Genomic DNA, 20,328 nt, shown 5'->3' with positions numbered 1-20,328 from the left:
CTTAAAAAATCATCTACTTCCCACACCCCTGCCATGGGCAGGGACACCTTCCACTAGCCCAGCTTGCTCAAAGTCCCATCCAAAGTGGCCTTGAACCCTTCCAGGGAGGGGACATCCTGGTAAGCACATTTACAAAGTGATTTCCCTTCCTCGTTATTCTGTCAATGGCATTTCACACTGTAGCTACTTTAATGTAGCATTTTATCACTCGTCCTGAGGGCTGCTGAGAGCTGCCAATTTCAAGGCTTCATTTCAATCTTAATTTTATTTTTTTTCCTTATATTTTTTTGCCCCCTCCCCCATCTTTCCCTTTATTTCCATGGTTTGTGATGCTGTGGGAAGACAGGGGAGTTAGATGAGTGCAATGAACGATGATGATTCCCTCTCCCTTTTAACACAGAGACATTATAATCCTGTAATGTGAAGTTGTGTTATCAAGGAAAAGTTAAACTTCAGGAAAGTGTAGCTGCGTTTCAGTTGGCTATTAGACTTTTCACTTTGTCCTGATAAATTCTCCATTAATGCTGCTGGGTTGAAATTTCCCTGCTCCCTTGCTGTGCAGAAATTGGATTGTTCATCTCCCAGGGAACGTACTTTGCATTCTTGCTTGCTGTGATCCTCCCGCCATCCAGAATTACCTAAATCAAACCAGAATAGGATACAATCCAGCTCAAAGCACAGGATAACAGGGATTTTACCCAAGGAATTATACACGCATATTAGCCTGTCTTGAGATATTTCCCTTCTTGTCACAACACTTATACTTCAATCCAAGAAAAACACCACCAACATGAGGGAGGAAGAAGGGAATAGTTTGTTTTCACCAAAAGAACAGGAAACGAAACCTGATCCTGTTGAAGCTGACAGACACATTTCAATTAATTTCAGAAAGCTTCTCCCCACACTACCTCTCTCCCCCAAGATAGAAATGTCCAGACACAAGCTTGGTTTTTGGCAGCCAAAAAAAGGTATTTCAGTATTTTGCAGCCTTCTGAGCAGCAAGCAAGAGCTATAGTATGAATGAAGCCACAAGGTTAAACCCTTCGCTGGGGCTCTTTTTTGTTGTTCTCAGACTGAGTTTTGCTCGTGCCTTAATGGTAACTCCTGGTTTGCTCAATGGCTCAGCAAAGAGTCCTGTAAGCAGCAAGACAGCATCACCACCAGGAGCCTTCATTAGATGATTATACAAACTCAGTCCTTTGGGGGGGGTGGAACCAGAGCAAGCATCTAGGGTTGGTGTAAATGTGCTACACACTACACAAGTGACCAATGGTCATTGGTTGCACTTTGAACTGCGTAGTAGACATTATTCCAGGCAGACTGGCTTGCAGACACTGTCAAACAACGGCTCTGCCAAGTCCGGTGTAAGTGCAGGACCAGGGGTGCAACTTCTGCGTGTGTTTCCCTCCTTGACACTCGACTTGGAAATTATATACAGGTGTCTCCTGTATATCTTCCAGAATTTGGATGTACATGCATTCTTCGGCCACAACAACCCCCAGCAGGGCTACAGGCCTGAGGAGGAGTGGCTGGAGAGCTGCCGGTCAGAGAGGGACTGGGGGGGTTGAGAATGAGCCAGAGTGTGCCCAGGGGGCCAAGGAGGGCAACGGCATCCTGGCTTGTGTCAGCACTGGCGTGGCCAGCAGGGACAGGGAAGGGATCTGAGCCCTGGGCTCGGCACTGGGGAGGCCGCCCCTCGCTGAGGGGGTTCAGTTCTGGGCCCCTCACCCCAAAAAGGCCATTGAATGACTCGAGCGTGGCCAGAGAAGGGCAACGGAGCTGGGGCAGGGTCTGGAGCACAGGTCTGCTGGGGAGCGGCTGGGGGAACTGGGGGGGTTCAGTCTGGAGCAGAGGAGGCTGAGGGGAGACCTCCTGGCCCTCTGCAACTCCCTGCCAGGAGGGGGCAGAGAGGGGGGATGAGTCTCTGGAGCCAAGGCCCCAGCGCCAGGCCCCGAGGGAATGGCCTCAAGCTGCCCAGGGCAGGGTCAGGCTGGCTCTGAGGAAGGATTTCTGTGCAGAAGGGGCTGTTGGGCGTTGGAATGGGCTGCCCAGGGCAGGGGGGAGTCCCCGGGATCCCTGGAGGGGTTGAAGAGTCGGGCTGACCCAGCGCTGAGGGATCTGGGGGAGTTGGGAACGGTCAGGGGGAGGGTCATGGTTGGGCTGGAGGAGCTTCAAGGTCTTTTCCAACCTACACGATTCTGCGATTCGGTGATTCTTAAGATGTCTAAGTGGGCAGATTCATCTTCGCTGAAGTTAACTCTGCAGATCCTTTGGGTTGCAAGTCTTTTAGACATCAAAGCCACAGTAGGAAAATATGCTTGTAACCTCTAGAAATCTCAGCCTTCTTCGAGATGCTGTTGCTAGTTTGCAAGGTAGTATCAAAGGATACGTTGCATCACTCTTGAACAAAGAGCAAGATATGAATTTCATCCTCAGATGGGCCAACCATGCTGTTACTCACATTTTCACTTGGCTTTCCTAAACTGTAAAAATAAATTTATTTTTCTGATCTGCAATTAACATTAGATTCAATTATTGTTCTTTTCAATAGAAATGATTTTTTTTTCCCCATTTTATTGTTGGAACATACTGTCACATTGGTGAAAGGGCAGCTTGCCAGAATATTACTTAGATAACCCTGGCATGCCTAAATGGAAAGGCTTTTCATTTGTTCAATTAAAAGTAAGCATCAAAATCAGGACATTGTTTTTCTTTAATTTCATTATGCAGACTGATGGCTTATAAACTCATTTACTCTGCAGTCATCAATCCATTATTATCAAGAGAATACTATGCCTGTTCTCTCTAACTACAGAAGACCCATCATGATAAAATTGATGTGGTAAATCAAACAATGTTGGTATTAAAATAGTATTCTACACTCTTAAGAACAGGCAGAAAATGAAAAGGTTATGATTAGTCTCTAAAAAACAAATACCTAAAGATACAAGATCAAATTACAAAATCTTCGGGTGACAAAAGCTTCTTAACTTAGAACCAAAGAGAGAAGGTGATCTAAGAGGTGGGGATGACAAAGCAGGGATGCAGCACTGCCACTCAAACAAAAAGAAAAAAAAATCGACAAAAATTGTGTTTTGTCCAAACAGCCTGGTCAAGAAGAAAACCATAGGTATCAATTATTATGGTGCATGTCTGAGCTTGTGAGATAAACAGTCCTTCTAGGAAATGAAGAGAAACAGGCTGATCACAGGTCAGCTCATGATAGAACAGATGTCTAATATCATATTGGGTGAACGATGTTCTAAAAGTGTCTTCTCACAGATTATTTTGAGATCTTAAAGTCAGGTGGGGACATCGACAACCTGGAAACTTATGGCTATGGTAGAGGTACCTTGCTCCAGGTGACATGAAGTCCTAATGACCTGCAGTATCCAACAGCTGACTTGCTCACAGGAACATCTAATCTTTAAGAACAACCCCTATTGCAGATTGGCGGTTACAAATAACCGAGCTTTACAAAAAGTCTGGGTTGTTTGAATGATGAATAGAGTAATAAAACCTTACACATCATGGCAAAATGGCTAAAACAGAACAAAACAACAAAACACAGGCAAGGCTGTGATCGCCTGGTCCTTGTAAGGAAAATCACAGCTCACTTATCCTTTGCGATTCTTTAATCAAGTCAATAGCTCAGCGGAAATTAAAAAGAAACTATAAACCGGTTGTTTTAATTCTTTTTCAGATTGTAAAGGTCTGTGCTGTTGGCACTCCTGAGGTGACTACAGAAGGTAAATACCATGAAGTGAGGTACAAAACAATGTCAAGTGCAAAAGCAGGTCAGGAGAAAGAAGAAAAAAATTAAAACAAATCAAAAATCCAACCCAAAACTATAAGTAGGTCAGTTTTTATCACAACAAAAGGTTAAGAGTCAGCTGCCTCCAGACATTTTTCTGGATGCCATGTTGTTAAATATATTTATTAGTGCTCCAGGAAGGGGAATCAGTGGTGAAGGAGGGGAAAAAAAAAAAAAATCCTTAAAAACAAGATCAAAAAATCTCAATCTGTCATCATGATTTCATGTTAACATGAAAGCTCTATTCGGGTGCAGAAGACTGTAACCTTTGGTCAGCCGCCTTGGGGCAGAAATCTAATAGAGAACTATCAACAAAGCCAGGACCACCTGAGCAGCCTCATCAGGAGGGTACATAGGTGGAGCAGCCGTAGCTATCCAAGCACAGATGGCACTACATGGGTTACAGATTCAGCCACTGAATACCCTGAGCCCTCTACCAAAATCTTCAGTCAAGCCTTGAGACTGAAGGATAGAAGAACCTGCCAAGAAAAATGAAACATAGAGCTGATTATTAACTGGTTGTCTAGTGAGAAGCAGGGTGCCCCCAGACCCCAGGGAGGACCTGGCTAATCATAACCAGATCTCAAAATACCATAAGAGGTGTCCAAGTCCAACAAAGCTGAATTTGGGCAGCTCATCATGGACCTTGTGAGTAAAGCTAGACTGCACCCAGAGTGCAGTGCCCAGTGTGTAGGGCAGCGAGGGGATAGTTGTCTAGAAAATATGAAATAATGAATAACATAGACAAAAGATGGAGAAGTTAACCACGGGGGGCAATGTGCAGGGCAGAAACAGACTGCACTTCTGTAGTCAGGCTTGCCAAGACTGGAAAGGGCTGTTAAAAGCATCAGAAAGACCTAAGCACTTCCAATAATACGACAGTGAATGATGTTCAACCCTAATGAATGCAAGGGTAAGAGAGGAAAATTAAAACGGCTTGTACAGCTCACACGACTCTACTTTTGGCATGCGAGTTCAACAGACAGACTTGAGTACTCCGAGGGAAACCGCTGCTTAATGCATTGATGCCTTCCAAAATAGCAAACAAGTTATTAGGAAGCACAATGAACCGGGCAATAAATAACGCAAGGTTGCCAGTCTGGCACCACTTACCAGCCCCAGCCTCACGTAGAGGGAAAGGACTAATTTATCTCTGTGCTAACGCAATATGGTCAGTGAGTGCCAGCGCCTTTGTTGTAGGCGGGAACAATGTGGCAGAGGCAGGTGGCACTTCAGTGGCACTCCTGCCCTTGGATCCCGGAGGACCGGGTTCCTGCCTCACCTTGTTTGAAGGTCACCGAGCATCAGAGAGCCTGCAGGACAAAGCCATCTGCTCAGCCACCCCCTCGGCTCAACCCGCCGCGACGCGGTGCCGCCCTGACGCCTACGGAGAAAACCCACCTGTGAAACAAAGCGTCTCACAGCTCTCCCAAAGCTATTGTGGCAGCCTTTGATGGCACAAAACAATAGACGCTCTAACTCCACAGGCATGGGAGAAAAAGATTAGGAAGAGGTATTAATATAATAGAGTTTAACCCAAACCTCACTACTCCCACACAGAGTGCTGCAAAATTAATTAATACCGCTGTTTCAGGGGGAATGGAGAGAAGGAGAAAAGAAAGCTCAGACAGAGATAGATTTGAAGCCAACTGTTCACCATGGTATAACAACTTCAAGTGTCTTGTGGGGATGCTCTATGGCATCAGAACTATAAAAATGTATGATATGCCACTGTCCCCAATTAGGAGGTGATGATGCGACTGTGATATTGGGGACATCCATCTTGTCCCTCAGCCTGGCCCAGACCTTCTCTGTGTTGCACCAGCTTTCAGCTCCCAAATCCTTCTGGGCTGCCCTGTGCCCGCAGCAAGGATTGCAATCCCATGAGGTCTTCCCAGCTCCAGCAGCACAAAGCAGGAACCAGAAAAATGCTCCATCTGACTGCCTTCCCCCACAGCAAAGGTCCAGGGTAAAGTACCAGTGTCACAGACAAGGGACTGGGACAACAGGGAAGGACCGCTGCACCCTCAGGTACAGGGAGATAACATTGTACCTGGAGGGAGGGAGGGACAAGGAGAGAGAAAAATATTGAAAGATGATCTAGCGTGGCGAGATCTGTTTGAGTAAGGTTGCAAAATATCTTGTGCTTCTGCAAAAACACCCAAGGGAGAGGAAAGCTGTGCATGAAAGGAATGCTATTCATGCTTCTCTTTGGAGGTGTTTGAAAGTCATTCAAAAGGAGACACCAGTTCATTTACAGCTTGTAGAAATCAGCACTGAAGTCAGTTGATCTATACCAATTTCCAATAGCTGGGCATCTATCCTATAAGCAAATTAACTCACCAAATTCCTAAAGTGTGTTTGGGGGAAGACTACCCTATGTTTAAAACTTACTGATTTATGAGAAACTCTCCTTGGGTCTCTTTCCTACGAGGTAACATCTCAGAAGAATTAATAATCTTTCTACTGTGGTCCAAATAAAAGGAAAGAAGTTCCTCTAAATCTTAATAGGTGAGTTGTAAAAAGTTGTGACATTCAGAAGCACCTGAAGTTATATTGGAAGACTCAAGACTAAAAGACGCAGAGTCCTTAATCCTTAGACAGGTGACTGGTAGAGAAATGCACGGCTAGTTCCCTGTTTGCATTTAAAGCTCTTTATTCACTGGCTCAGCAATTCTGCTGTGGCATTTATTTTTAATGCTTTATTTTTGCAATTTGACTTTCTAATGGCAACACCTGAAGTCACCTTCCTTAACCCTTCACCACGATATAAATTAAAAAGAACAACAGAGGAAATAACTGAAGGAACACAGCTTATCCTTGTCAGACCTCAGCAGGAGATGATTCCCTCTTAAGCAATCAGCACCAAGGTGCAAATGTGCAGGATTGCCTTTTATTTCCTCCAGGCGCACTCAAGGTGGGAGGATCTAATCCCAAAAGTCCTGTATCCCAATGCCGAGCCTCATATTTATAAGCAAGAGCTGAAATCAGAGAAACAGAGAAGTCATGGGGTTTGCTCTTAATTTTTTTCCCCTTTTTATTGTTCAGCTGCAGTCAGCAAGGAACAAAGAGGAAGGAGAGAACTGCCTCCTGTTCGTGTTTGGTTGACAACCAAAATGAGTTCATCTTTAGGGCTGTTTTAAAGGATAAAGACATACAGAGACTGATGCTAACAGAGCGACTTTTGGGCCCCAGATGCTGACAGCACCTGTTAATCAAATCAGGCTGAAGAGCTGAAATTTGCATGGCAGTATGTTTATAGGGACTGTCAAAATGGGACTAAATATGACATTCTGCTGAATCATTGCAGATCTAGACATCCTTCACTTTGTCTCCTTACTAGTCTCCCATCCTCCTTTCAATATTACTGCCCACTGTCCTCACCTCATGAAAAAAATTCCAGAAATAAAGAAGCACTTCTGCTCTCATCTGTGTTTTGTTGAGGAAGACCCAAATCCCTGCAAACCACAGGGACGAAGACTCTCCAGGAACAGCTGTGCACGCTTTAGGCGATGGGAGAGCACATGGGTTACTTCATGCAAACCCTTTCTGCTGCTATACTCAGGTACAGCCGATTTCTTAGCTGAGACTGAGCCCCCAAATTAATTTCATGCCTGACAAATTGAAGGTTTCCAAAGGCACTTTGGTTCACCAGAAACCTGGCCAGCACAGACAACAGAGAAGCTGAGAAGATTCATAATTCCTCAAAACTTCTGAATTTATGGCCAATCCCTAAAACCAGTCAGGCAAAGAGACAGTAGTTGCTTTTCTAAATACCTCTTCTCACACATTAAGATGAGATCTTTTTCTACAAGAAAAAAAAAAAAAAAATCATCTTCTTCCTAAGGAGAATGCAAGAGCTCTCAGTGTTGTATAAGATTTAAAGTTGTTCCTCCCCATCACTGCTAGATATCTGGGCTCCCATCATTTCCAGGGGAGAAAGGGGTCCACCAAAAAGCATGACAGGAGCAAAATGCCCCTGTACATAGGAGGGCTCTGAACACAGACCCCTTTTGTGAATACAGACAGCAGCAAACCATCACTCATAAAATCAGCATATGATAATCAAAGTCTTCAGCACTCAGCTCGGAGCAGTGTACCTAAATCCCCCTGTGGACATCTGTCTGTCAGTCCCACAGAACTCAGGAGATTACTCATCTTTTAACAGTTTAGCAGCAGTTTAAGAGTTGAAGAGCTTAACATCAGCTGTCTGACACAACCCACACTCCTGTAAAGTTTTCCCCCAGGTGTGTTTTACGTGTACAAGTACTGTAGCAGCTCTCTTCCTCCCTGCCCTCCCTCCTATAGCCTCATCTTCATATCTCAAGATTTTTCAGAGGGCAAGAAGTTATCTCTCTCTTTGACAGTGCAATCTGCTATGCGCTCTCAGAGAGACGGACTGCTATTTAGCTTCTCTTGATAAAGTCGTGATACTATGGGCCAAACTTCAGAGCACAGCAAGCACCCGCTGTAGGGGAGATCTGCCTTCAGTTACAAATGATGATTAGCATTTTCCTTGAGCTTCATCCAAGCTGGATAGATGACAGTGTGCTTTGTGAACAGGAGCACGTTCCATCTGCCTAGCAATTCAAATAAGGGGAGAAAAATTAAAAGTCAAAGACGCCAGATCTTGTACGTGGATCTCTCATCGCAGCACACTCTGAGGGGAATTTGGTGCGGAAGTACAGAACAAGCAGCATTTTAATCCTGGCACTGACACTGACTCTTTCCCGGGTCTTAGACGAGACATTTACATTTCTATGGAGCTCCTCTGGCACAGAAACAATCCATAACGTCTCAGTTTCCCCAGCTGTGAAATGGGGATAGGAGCACAGTAAGAAATCTGTAACAGCTTTGATCCCTCATGTGCTGCGTGGCCAAGAACTGGCAAGGAAAGATGGGACTCGGGAACTTTTACTCCAAAACTCACCAGCACCAAAGGCAGAGTTAAAGGTAAGCAGATGTTTACTGCTGTAGCAGCACTGCCTGCTGCAGGTCTATGGAAAGAAGGAAGTCTTAGACATTCACAAGAATGCTTATAGTGATCCAGAAAAGTCCTTTTAGTCCCTGACAGGTCAGTAGAAGATGTTCGGAGTAACATTACACAAAGCTGGCTGGATACGGTTTGATCTTTGACCCTAAGCCCTTTCATCTCCCATTCCTCAATGCCAATTTGTCACCCTTAAATTAGAACAAAATTAAACTTTGTTCTTTAAATCAGCAAGAGGCCAGATTTTCAAAAAAGGTGTTTTTTGATGCCTACATGAGTAAATGGATGCCTCTAATCATTAGTTTCCAGTTCCCTTCATAAACAAAACAACTAAACTTTCACAGTTGACCCAACTAAACATAGTTGACCCAACCACATGCCACTTGTTGCTGGAGAAGACAGATCTGAATTCTTCTGAAAATGCGCCCCTGGTTGTAAGTGCTTAAACTCTCTGAATCAAAATAGTTCCCTGCTTCACTCGGAATGAACTTCCAACATGTATTGGAAATACAGAAGGGAGGACACTGCATCAACCCAGGTGCTTCTACTTTTACTACTTTTCCAGGAAGGGAAGGAATATTTAAAAGCTATTGTGTTTTCCTGTTTGAGATTTAATATTTCAGGCTAAACCATGTGCTTCTATAAGTTTTATAAGACTAGCAGCACCCTACCGAGCACTAGAAATCTTTTCATTGGGCCTTGACTTATGCAGGTTTCTCAGATAACTTTTATGCTATCCATTTTTGTTTCTTTTCTCTACTTGTCTAATGAATAAACATGGTAGGAAAGCAATGATTCCAACATATGCTGTTGGGATCTATTCCTCAAAAACTGCTCAGGAAAAAAAAAATGTTTAAAGAAGTGCTGAGAAAGGATGCATCTATTCAGGCTAATCTAGCAAGATCAACAGTGATAGCACCGTACTAGCAGTCTGCTGAATCTTGGTTAATGTATCTCTCCCCCTAGTAAGGGCTCGTGCTGCTAATGGTTACAGGTGACCTTGATGTATGGGACTGTGATTTCGTGTTAGCTGAGGGCACAGATAGAGTCAGTTCATGCTGATCCTTGAAGGACTCACAAGAGATGGTTGCAGGAGCACGGGGGAGAAAGTTGCACAAGAGGCACAGAGTCCCATACAACTACGAGTTGGCAAAAGGGGCAAAAATGGAAGAAAAACACATGGCACTTCAGGAGAGAAGGACAATGTGGCAGAGTGTTTCAGTGTCTTTTGAAAGTACACAGAGATCCACAGTCAACAACAATCAACAACAATCAACAGCTTAGAAAAACCCAACTTCTAATTTTGCATTCAGGACATTCCCAGAGCCTAATCGAACCCTATTTCTATTCACCCATAACCCCTATTTCCCTCCCCTGACTCTAACCAAGACTCTAAACAACAGTTTACACAGAAATGCCTGCTCTTAGGACATCTGCATCTGGTCAGGCGGGCGCCACCATGGGGCACCCATCATTTTCTCTCCACAATGAAACTTTCAGATATTTCTTCAATGGTCTGTACACCATAAAAAAATGGTCTGCATGACCAGGAAAGGCAGCTCCAATGGTTACTCACAAGATCAGCATTGTTATCCACATTTATGGCAAACATGTCAGTGCAGACTCAGGACCAGCCAGAGAGTAGGGACACATTGTGGGAAGTCCACAGAGTAACCCCACTGATGGGACATGGACCCACCGGGCACAGGGCCACCTCAGAGGACTGCTCTTCCAGGGAGGTGCAGACATAGGCATGGACACTGTCCCGCACACCAGTTAGTATCCTAACTATTCTCCCAAATAAATGACAAATGTGGTGTGAAAGGGGAAGAAAAACATGAAGCCCTGCCTGCAGAGGCAATAAATGGAAGAGGAGGGAGAATGAGAATGACTTGGGACCTCATACAGACAGGGAAATAAAGATGTCTTGGCTTTAGATTGAAGCAAGATTAACACATGAACTTTTGGTAGCCCTCAGTGGTGCAGTCAGAGGAGATGAAGAGATAATGGGGTCACAGGATCACGGGACAATTCAGGTTTGAAGGGGCCACAGGAGAGCCTTGGTCCAGCCTCTCACTCACAGCAGGACCAACGATGAGATCAGACCAGGTTGACCAGGGGTCTAGTTAAAATTTGCATTGAAAAAAAAAAAACCCCAAACATTAAAATATTCACATTAAAATTTGCATTTGTCCAGAACACCTAGGTGAGTCTTAATAGTCTTTCTGCCTCAAGTGTGCTGTCTAGTAGCTTCAGTACAAAGAGGAACAGGGGACTTTAATGCAGGGAAGGAAATGACAACCAGAGGAGACAGGGTAGATAGATGGTGAACAGGGTGATAGGAAAACACAGTTCTATAACGTCCTTTTCTATAAAGAAGCAATTAAAAGTATTAAAGAGTACCTGAAGAAGATGAGCCTGCATAGTGCAGAGGACATAAACTAATACTCTTTGGCATCAGCCTCTAAAATTTTACATCCATTGTTAATACTGTTAACACTGTCTGTGATTTTCAGTCTAATTTCTGTGAGAATATGGGAGAATATTACTGTCAAGGCTAATTTATAAAGAAACAGGCACCTTTTCGTAAATAAGAGGGAACGTGAACTGGTCTTGCTGTGAAATGTGGATTTCAGTCACCTTCTCGGTGATCTCTCTCCGTGTTATCTCTGTAGGGTTTTTTTCAATAGATTTGGCTCAACCCCGTCTCTCCTGAGCTGTTCAGGAAGGGCTGACTCCCTCTCCAACCAGCAGGGTCTCAGTGGGATCCTCCAGAGCTTTTCCACACGAGCTTTCATCTGTTCATGACACAAGACTAACCTGTTGTTATTCTCTCCATATGAACTGGGGAAAATTTTGATTCCCTACTAAAAACAAATTGGAAAAAAAAAAAAAAAAAAAGAAAGCATGGCACTCAGTCCAGAAAGGCAAGAAGTCAAATCTGCAGTACCAGCTCTTGAGAGCACTGCTCAGGGATCTTGGCTGGTTGATGGGCTATTGATCTACATTGTTATTAATTAGCACTAGAGAACTAGAGAGTGAACTGCTCTAACCCAAGTATTAGGTGAGACTGGTAACTCCCCTTTGGGGCAGCAATTCACATCCATAAAAATAGCTGTATCGATGAGGCATACGATGTTTGTACTGTCTGTGCTAACAGAAATAGGAGCACGATATTACCTTTATTGAGAGAGTCATCATTTGGCAACAAAAAAATAGGAAAAAAGTGCAGTAAATGGAGGAGGAAAGTAACACATCCTTTTAACAAAGGAAATAATAACACTTAAGCAAGAGGATTTGCAGAAGCTAAACACTATTTCATCACAATCACTAGAGATCTCTCTCCAGTTCTCTACCTTATCAATGTACATTGACAGTCAATATGAGTCTAACTCAGCTCAATTTCTGTGAATATATATATATATATGCAGATGTGTTCGCCTAAAATTCAGATTATTAGCAAATAATGTGTGTGTCAGCACTACTTTCTCCTTCTGCAGAGGAAATACTTCACTTTTAGTAGGTGCTAAAGTCCATCCCTATTCAGCAAAGCTCTTAAGACATACGTAACTGATCTGCTGAATCAAGGCTTTCATTACTAGCTTCTCCATGCAAACTCACTGAAAGGAAGAGCGCGTGAAGATAAGGGTTTAGGGCAAGGCTCTTCGACACTAACAGTCTTTGAATAAGGCACTGAGAATGTCATAAAAGGAAAATTAGCTCCAGCACACGGTGGAAACCTCTCCAATTTAGGTAAAAGCACTTCATACAGTATCATCGTAAGTTTCCACCTGAGACAAAAGAAATGTCTAGGGCTAAAAATAAATGTTATGCATTCCTGAATCCTCTCTGTCTTGTAAAGTGAAGTCCTAGGTTCTACACATATCCCTGATGAAATACTGATTGCAAAAATATACAGGTTCTAATAATCTCCTCGAGGAGAGGAAGAAATACAGTTTTAGTCAGCCAATAAGAAAAAGTTTGGACTTTTGCAAGTAGTCCTAGAAAAAAATTATTGGTGAGAAGAAAGGAGATGAGAGAATTTTCACAATGTATTACTTGGTGGTCTTTCATCTCTTGACTCTGTGTCTGGATGTATACCACCAATATACAGTAGCATTTAACAAACAGTGGAAATGGAAAAAGAAGGAAAAACTGCAACAACTCCCCGTGGCTGCACGTGATTTTTGTGTGCCATCTACACCATTCTCCAGGTTGTTCCTGAGTGGTCACACACTGTGGGCTGCAGCAGGGAAAAGATCCTGACTCCTCAGCCATCTGGAATGGATTGGTTGAACACCATGCTGTGCGAGGCTAGAAGAACCGACTAGTTATGCTCACATTGCCAAGCACTTCAGTTGAATCTCCTCTGGGTCCCACGTGATGTCCCTTTAGCTCTGAAATGTAACTTATCTTCGGTTTCTCTGTGCAAGGTGGTAGGTAACATGAGAGACTTTCTTCACAGCTTGTCGGAGCAATTTTCTTCTAGCATGAAGGTGAAACTCCTCTAGCGTGATGATGTTCTGGGTTCTAGGACATGATAAAAGAAGTCTATGGTACTTTCAAGCAGCATTAGGAACTGTTCTGGATGGAAAAAGCCAAACTTAAGGCAATATGTGATTAAACTGGCTTTCTGGAGAAGACCGAGAAGCAGATCATTTCTCAGTTGCTCTGGAAAGAACTAAGTCTGTACCTGTGCTGGCAAGTATTGCAGATGTACAGAGAAAAACAGCTGGTGCTGGGGACCCAATATGCAAAGTGTCCATGAATTTTACTCCACACAAGCTCCAGCCTGTTACTATGGACTGAATGTCTATTACTGGTCAGAGTCCATGAAGTGGAAGCTTGCAGTACATCTTTTAATGGAGTTTATTCCCAGGTGAATTGAATTTGTGAGCTCTGGGAGTGCTCCAGAAAGTGAACTAAAACACAACATGTAAACACAACTGCGCAATTCCCAACAAAATATGAGCCGGCAGTGTGCCCAGGTGGCCAAGAAGGCTAATGGCATCCTGGTTTGTATCAGACATAGTGTGGCCAGCAGGACTAGGGAAGGGATGGATCATCCTCCCGCACTCAATACTGGTGAGGCTGCACCTTGAATACTGGGTTCAGTTCTGGGCCCCTCACCCCAAAAAGGCCATTGAATGACTCGAGCGTGGCCAGAGAAGGGCAACGGAGCTGGGGCAGGGTCTAGAGCACAAGTCCTGTGAAGAGTGGCTGAGGGAACTGGGGGGGTTTAGCCTAGAGAAGAGGAGGCTTGGGAGAGACCTTATTGCTCCCTACAACCACCCAAAAGGAGGTAGAAGCCAGTTGTGTGTCTGTCTCTTCTCCCAAGTAACGAGTGAGAGGACAAGAGTAAATGGCCGCAAGTTGCACCAGAGGAGGTTTAGATTGGATATTAGGAAAAATTTATTCCCTGAAAGCTGTTTTCAAGCCCTGGAACAGGCTGCTCAGGGTAGTAGTGGTTGAATCACCATCCCTGGAGGTATTTAAAAGAGACTCAGGGGCATGGTTTAGTGGTGGACTTGACATTCTTATGTTAATGGTTGGACTCAACAATCTCAAGGGTCTTTTCCTTCCTAAATATTTCTATGATTTTATTCCATGATTCTAAATCTGCCTTTCTCATAGCCAAAACATTTGAATAGACACACCTGACGCAGATTTGCTTCATAAAGAAACCTGCAAGTTAACTAGCACATGTTTAATGACAATGCTTGAGAGAGCGTCTTCCACAGTGAAACAGGGAGTGAGTCAAAATGACACTGAAAACCCCAAAACAGCACTGGCCCATTCAGGGCAGAGCCTCTGAAACACCAATTTTAAAAGATTTCGGTGCTGACTGTCACAACACTGACAACATGTTAAGGATGTGGAGATGGCCTATGAAGGGTTTTGACATGAAGGCAAGTAATTTCATTTTTGAGCAACGCATAAGTTGTAGAGGCCACAAAGGGACAGAGAGGGGACGCATGGGCAAATCAATATGCAATGAAAACGGTCGCGGCACAAGTCTGCTGGGACAGACTGCTTTTTGTTCTCAATACTTGCTAAGGCTTCTCCACATTTTCAAAGAAGCCAGCTGTTATTTTTCACATGTCCCTTATTTTGCCCTCAGGCTTGCCCAGTTTCCCACAGAATTTACCCTTAATTCTACTTCCTTCTCCTCTTCCCTAAATGTCAGTGAAGACTAAAGGAAATTTTTATGATCAAATCACCAGATCAATAGGGCTGCAGCTGTACAAGAACGTGGAAGATGCCTGTTCTCAGGCATTGAAATTGCAGGTATGCACTGCATTGCATCCGCATCATTAAGTCCCCTCACTCTCTGAACAGGGTGGCCGCATCAAAACTGCTATGGAGAGCATGTTAACTCTCCAACTGTGTCAATATTTGGGCAAGCACTGGTTAATCTGGGTCAAAAGTGTGCCAGGATATGCTCTAAGAATTTAGAAGTGTAATGAGTCAGTTCTAGTCCTTGGTAGCCTTTAATTTGCTAGTGTAGAAATTATCGGGAAATTTTCCATCGGCTCTTGTAACTTCTGAAATGGAACCATGGGGCTTTTTACACATTTCTTCGCTGCAGCTTTGGTACAACACCAGGATGCTATATACGATCTGCTGCTGTAGGAGAAAGGAGCTAAGAAATGGGAAATAATTGAGAACAGAGTACTGAAGTGACTGAAAAGCAAGAGAGACTGACTTGTGAAGAGAAGGATAACTGTTAGAATTTGAGGAGTTTAAAAGCCAAAGGAGAAGAAGAATTATTTGCGGGGTCCAGTAGAGTTTCACTAGGTGTAAAGAGATGAGAATGAGAAAGGGATCTTTAGCAAGAACAGAGGGAAGCATTTCATCAACACTGAAGCCTGCTGGACCGTGAAATAGTCTCCCGAAATAAATGGTGGCAGTCCTACTGCTCGGGTCATTTTAAATTAGACTGGCCAAGATACTCAAGCAGATTCTTTAGGGAACAACTCAATACCGAGTCCCAGAGATAGCCATGTCAACCTTGCAGGCAGCTCTGCTGCTCATGATAATTAGGCTTCGCCATGCTGCCATGAAAAGAGTGTTGTTTGACACTCATGCAGCACCAGATCTTTCACTTACAGTGCTTGTCATGCTATCATGTTATTTATACATTACTCTGAGTTGAAAAGTCCCTGTGAAGAGGCAGGCAGAGCCCTCATAAGTCAAAACCCTGGACTATCGAAGCTGATGAAAGATATAAAATAGCTTGCATTAAACCTTCTAAACTGCTAGCATCAGTGAGAGATTTTACTGAAAATATCCCTCAGCAAGAGATGATACATAGTAATGAGTGAAGAGGAACATGTTTGAACTAACAAACACACTCTGACATGCTCTCTGCGGGGATTTATTTTTTGTTTTGTTTTGTTTCTTTTTTATTGTATTTCATTTTCTGTCTGCTTACAAATGTTTGACTGACAGGTGTGGAGGCTGGCATCTATCACTTCTCTTCAAAATAGACAGGGAATGAACATCAACATTTCTCAACAATGACCCAGAGGGAACAACATTTCCTAAAAATAAACGCATTTCCCTCACACCTGTTGACACACCCTATCCAACTCTCCTTCTCTTTTGCCACGAGAAACATCAATTAAAATGGAGCTCTGTTGACGCGTTTTGCTTTCTTAGGATATCCTCAAGCGATGATTCGAAACTGGATGAAGGTATTCTCGCCATATATACTCACTGCCCAAAATTTAGCAAAGCATCACCAAACCATATCGGCTCTCATGCTGTCATGACCATATATTACTGCAGAAAACTGTCCACCTTTTCACATCAGCCAAGATAATGCCTGAGTTCTGCATAAATACAAAAAGAAAGACATGGAAACTTGTGGAAATACCCCAGGGAGCAGGGGGGATCCTTCTTGTATTTACTGTGTCTTCAGGCCAAAATGAGGAAGGAACAACAATGACAAACAACTTGTTGTTCTGGCTCCATCTGATAGGTAGGATGAAGATTTCAGCCTTGTTTTATAGGTCAGTGACTTAAGATCTCTATGATCAGTGCTCAGGGCACATAAGGAGTTGACGGCAGAGTTGACACATGAACTAATTTCTCCAAACACTTTCCTAGCACCACTCTCCACAGCTGCACGGGTTATCTGCAGCTGACGGTCTCCAGTTTGCAATGTCTGCCTATCCAGCAGCAATTAATCATTAAACTGCATTTCAGCTAGACTTACCTTGTCATTTGGTCTGAATAACTGACTTCCTGACTGCTAAGTAATTTGGTAACTGCAATTATCTGTGTAAACTGACGGGCATCTGCTGGTTTTCAGGTCTGAGAGGTGATGTGGTTAGTCCTGGCAGTGTCAGGTTTCGGAGCTGACAAAATGGGCAGCTGCCTATCTCCATGGACTGAGCTCTGATTGCTGCTGCTCCTCCTGTGCGGGCAGAGAGAAAAAGGGGTGTAGGGTAGTCAGGATAGATGAAGTGAACCTTGCTATTTCAGGGACAACTGTCCCCTATACCAGGAGTGAGCCCTGCTCTCCAAATCTGCCCTTTCCCTGGTATACTCTGTCTTTGCTATTCCCCACTCTCCACGGCAGGAGAATGCCCACTGCTGTGTTACCAGCCAGAGAAGCACAAGAGTGGGATGGAAGGCTGCTCTAAGAAAGGAAAAAGGGTTGTGGAAGAGGTGAGATAACCTGGTGGGGATGCCAAGGAAATGGTGGTGGGGTCCGGTCTCATCGTCCTTTCTCATCACCTCTGGAGAAGCTGTCTGCATGAGGACGATCACTTGGGGCTTTCTGAATCAATATGGCATTTAGCATCTTTTTTTATAGGTCTTTCCAGTCACAAGATGAAATTCTCAAGTTCTCCATTCAATGATTATCCATTTCTTCTCAAGGTTTTATCTCCTTCCATTTTTCACATGACCACAGGTCCCAATGAAAGGCACGGGATGCTAAATTATATATATTTGCTATGACAGAGTTTGTGCCAGCACTGAGTACTGACAATGTACATTACAGTTCAGCTCATGTATTTCTGATGGCACATTTTATAGTGCTATATATAAAGTTGTTATGGCATCTATTATTCACTGCCAATACAGTTCAAGTTAAAATAGGTTTTATATAACAGTTCAAAGCAATATTTTAAGAAATAACACTTGTGTCAAGGCTGCTGTGTCCTACCAGATTTTGACATTTCCAAGCAATAAAGATCTTTATCCAAAATGTAAGGTTTTGGCGAGACATCTCCCTTGCAGACTTCTCTATTTTTAATCTGCAAGCAATAGCAAAAGAAGCACATTTAAATAAAATGAACAGCCAGCTGAACTTTTGACATGGCTGTTACCTTTCTAGGTGGAAACTGTGAATGCTGAAAAGTGCCTCAAGGGAGGTTCATGACAAAGAACAATGTCCCATTAACCTGAACATCTGAAGAGATTCTGGAGGTGTGGAAAACACACAAGTGGGAAAGAGTCATTGGAACATTAAGAAGATGTCTATTATGGGCACAATTTTATATCTGTTTTTCAGGACACAAGACGGGAAGAGAATTTATTTCCTCATTTCTTTAGCAATGAAAAAGATTTTATATCTGTTCTGGCAAAGAGGGCAAATCCAATGTCTCTTTAAAAAAAAAAAAAAAAAAAAAAAAAGGCCTATTACTGGTACCAGCACCATGAGCTTCTCCACTGTTGTGTGCTAATCAGTGTAGCCCAGAGGACATCATGTTCTAGCAATGCTCTGTGACCTCTTCTGTGCTGATTAAGATCTACATGTTCCTGGTGCTATATATGCAGAAACATAAAAATCCCAGCAAGACCAATCTACTTGAATAAGATATGTTTTGCACAGCTCTATTCTTCTTTCTGGTCCCCAAAAAGCAAAGGAGAACAAATACTATACATCAATCTGGCAATAAATTTGGTTTTAGTTGTGTCTGACTGTTAGGAATAATGCTTCCTTTTAACCTTCTTGGTTACTTATTGGTTTTGAAAACATATTGGAAAAAAAGTTGTAAGGGTGACTATGAGCTCAGTGAGTCCCTTCTCTGCATACCCACCACTTCTAATGAAATCAAGGAAGTTTTAATGTGCAAGATGAGTCATTTCACAAGAAATATGTTCACGTGGGTCAACAAATAGAAAAACAAAACCCAGTGAAAATGATTTAAAAGTACCATCTGTTTATTCAAATACAGCTGGGGAGAGGTATGACGGAGTCCAAACATCCATTTCATTTTCATTATATTTCTTTCAAAAGAGATGTTAAATAAAATACTATTGGTCCTAAATGTTTTCCTCCTGAGGAGAAATGTTTAAGCTACATTTTAAATAATGCTTATGGAATGCAGTCGTCTTTGCAGGATGAATGTGGATCTCGGATAGCAAACGCAAAATGGATGCAGGAGATGGGGAAAAAACAGGCAAAAAGAAAGAGCACATCGTTAAGAAGCAGAAGGCTGAACGATATTAACTGCTTAGGTTGAGTAAGTTATTAACTGCTTCCTTCAGAGGTAAATGCATATTAGGCAGAAAGGTAGACAGGATCCACCAAAGCAATAGACACGCAACCCGCACAATGCATGAGCACTGCATTTATTTAGAAGTTATGTAAGTCCAGGACTAGGTTCACTTCACTCGAAGTACCCCACCATGACCACGTGACCCAGTGCAGCCAATGCAGAGATATCAGATTGTGGCACAGAAACGGGATTTAACCAGAAAAATAAGGTTCTCTCTAAGGAGACACGACTGCACCTCTTGATTTTTCAAAGTTGGTGTGCTTGAGCCTGGTTTGGGGCTTGTCATTCTCCACTGCCTAATGGACAAATATTAAACGTGTTTCTTTTCTGAGGAGAACAGGGAGCAACATAAAGATGGAAGAAACGTGACTATATTTCAAACAAAAGGACCACAACAATATCCTGGTCCACAACATCATTTCAGAAATACCTTGGCTACTATCCTTCTTGATCAAAGTGCTGGAACATCCCAAAACGTGCATTTTCTTTCACCAAAGTCCCCTAGAATTTGTCCTGGTGGATGCAAAGAGATTTCTCAAGAATGAAACGACAATTAACACCCAAGGATACTCAGTGTGAGAATATTCTTTAACATTTCCATCCCTAGTAATCCATATGCAAGTCCACAAAGCTCAATCATCTCTATTCAGCAAATTTCTGCATTCTCAATTTCTGTTATGACAGAAGTTAGACATACACCAACCTCAACTCACACCTGTAAAACTATCAAAAATTTCTTACAGTATCGAATCATATGAGGCTGTCGCTGTTTGCAAACAGAGGTCAAAGCCTCAAAGAACCAGTCTACAGCAGGAACGTTTGTCCCCTTTTTGCACTGTTAACTCAATCACAACTCCTGCCACACCGCAGCCAAAATCTATTCTGATAAAATTAGCTCAATCTAATTAAAGGACAAAGTATAGTCCTTAATTAAATGTTCTGATTATTCTGAAGCCTTCTTTGTTTTGGTTCATCTTGAGTTTAGGCCTGTAAAAGCATACAAATTA

At 43.0% G+C, this 20,328-nt stretch overlaps 1 protein-coding gene across 14 annotated transcripts in view; it reads right to left on the bottom strand.

Annotated features, from left to right (window-relative positions):
• The window catches only part of TSNARE1 (t-SNARE domain containing 1), a 533,649-nt gene that overhangs the window by 239,079 nt on the left and 274,242 nt on the right, over nucleotides 1-20,328 (bottom strand). The window lies entirely within an intron of this gene.

Source organism: Athene noctua, chromosome 2 (assembly GCF_965140245.1).
Source record: "Athene noctua chromosome 2, bAthNoc1.hap1.1, whole genome shotgun sequence".
Lineage (NCBI taxonomy): Eukaryota > Metazoa > Chordata > Aves > Strigiformes > Strigidae > Athene > Athene noctua.
The sequence above is the reverse complement of the archived record's forward strand: the minus strand, read 5'-3'. Positions and strand labels throughout refer to the sequence as shown.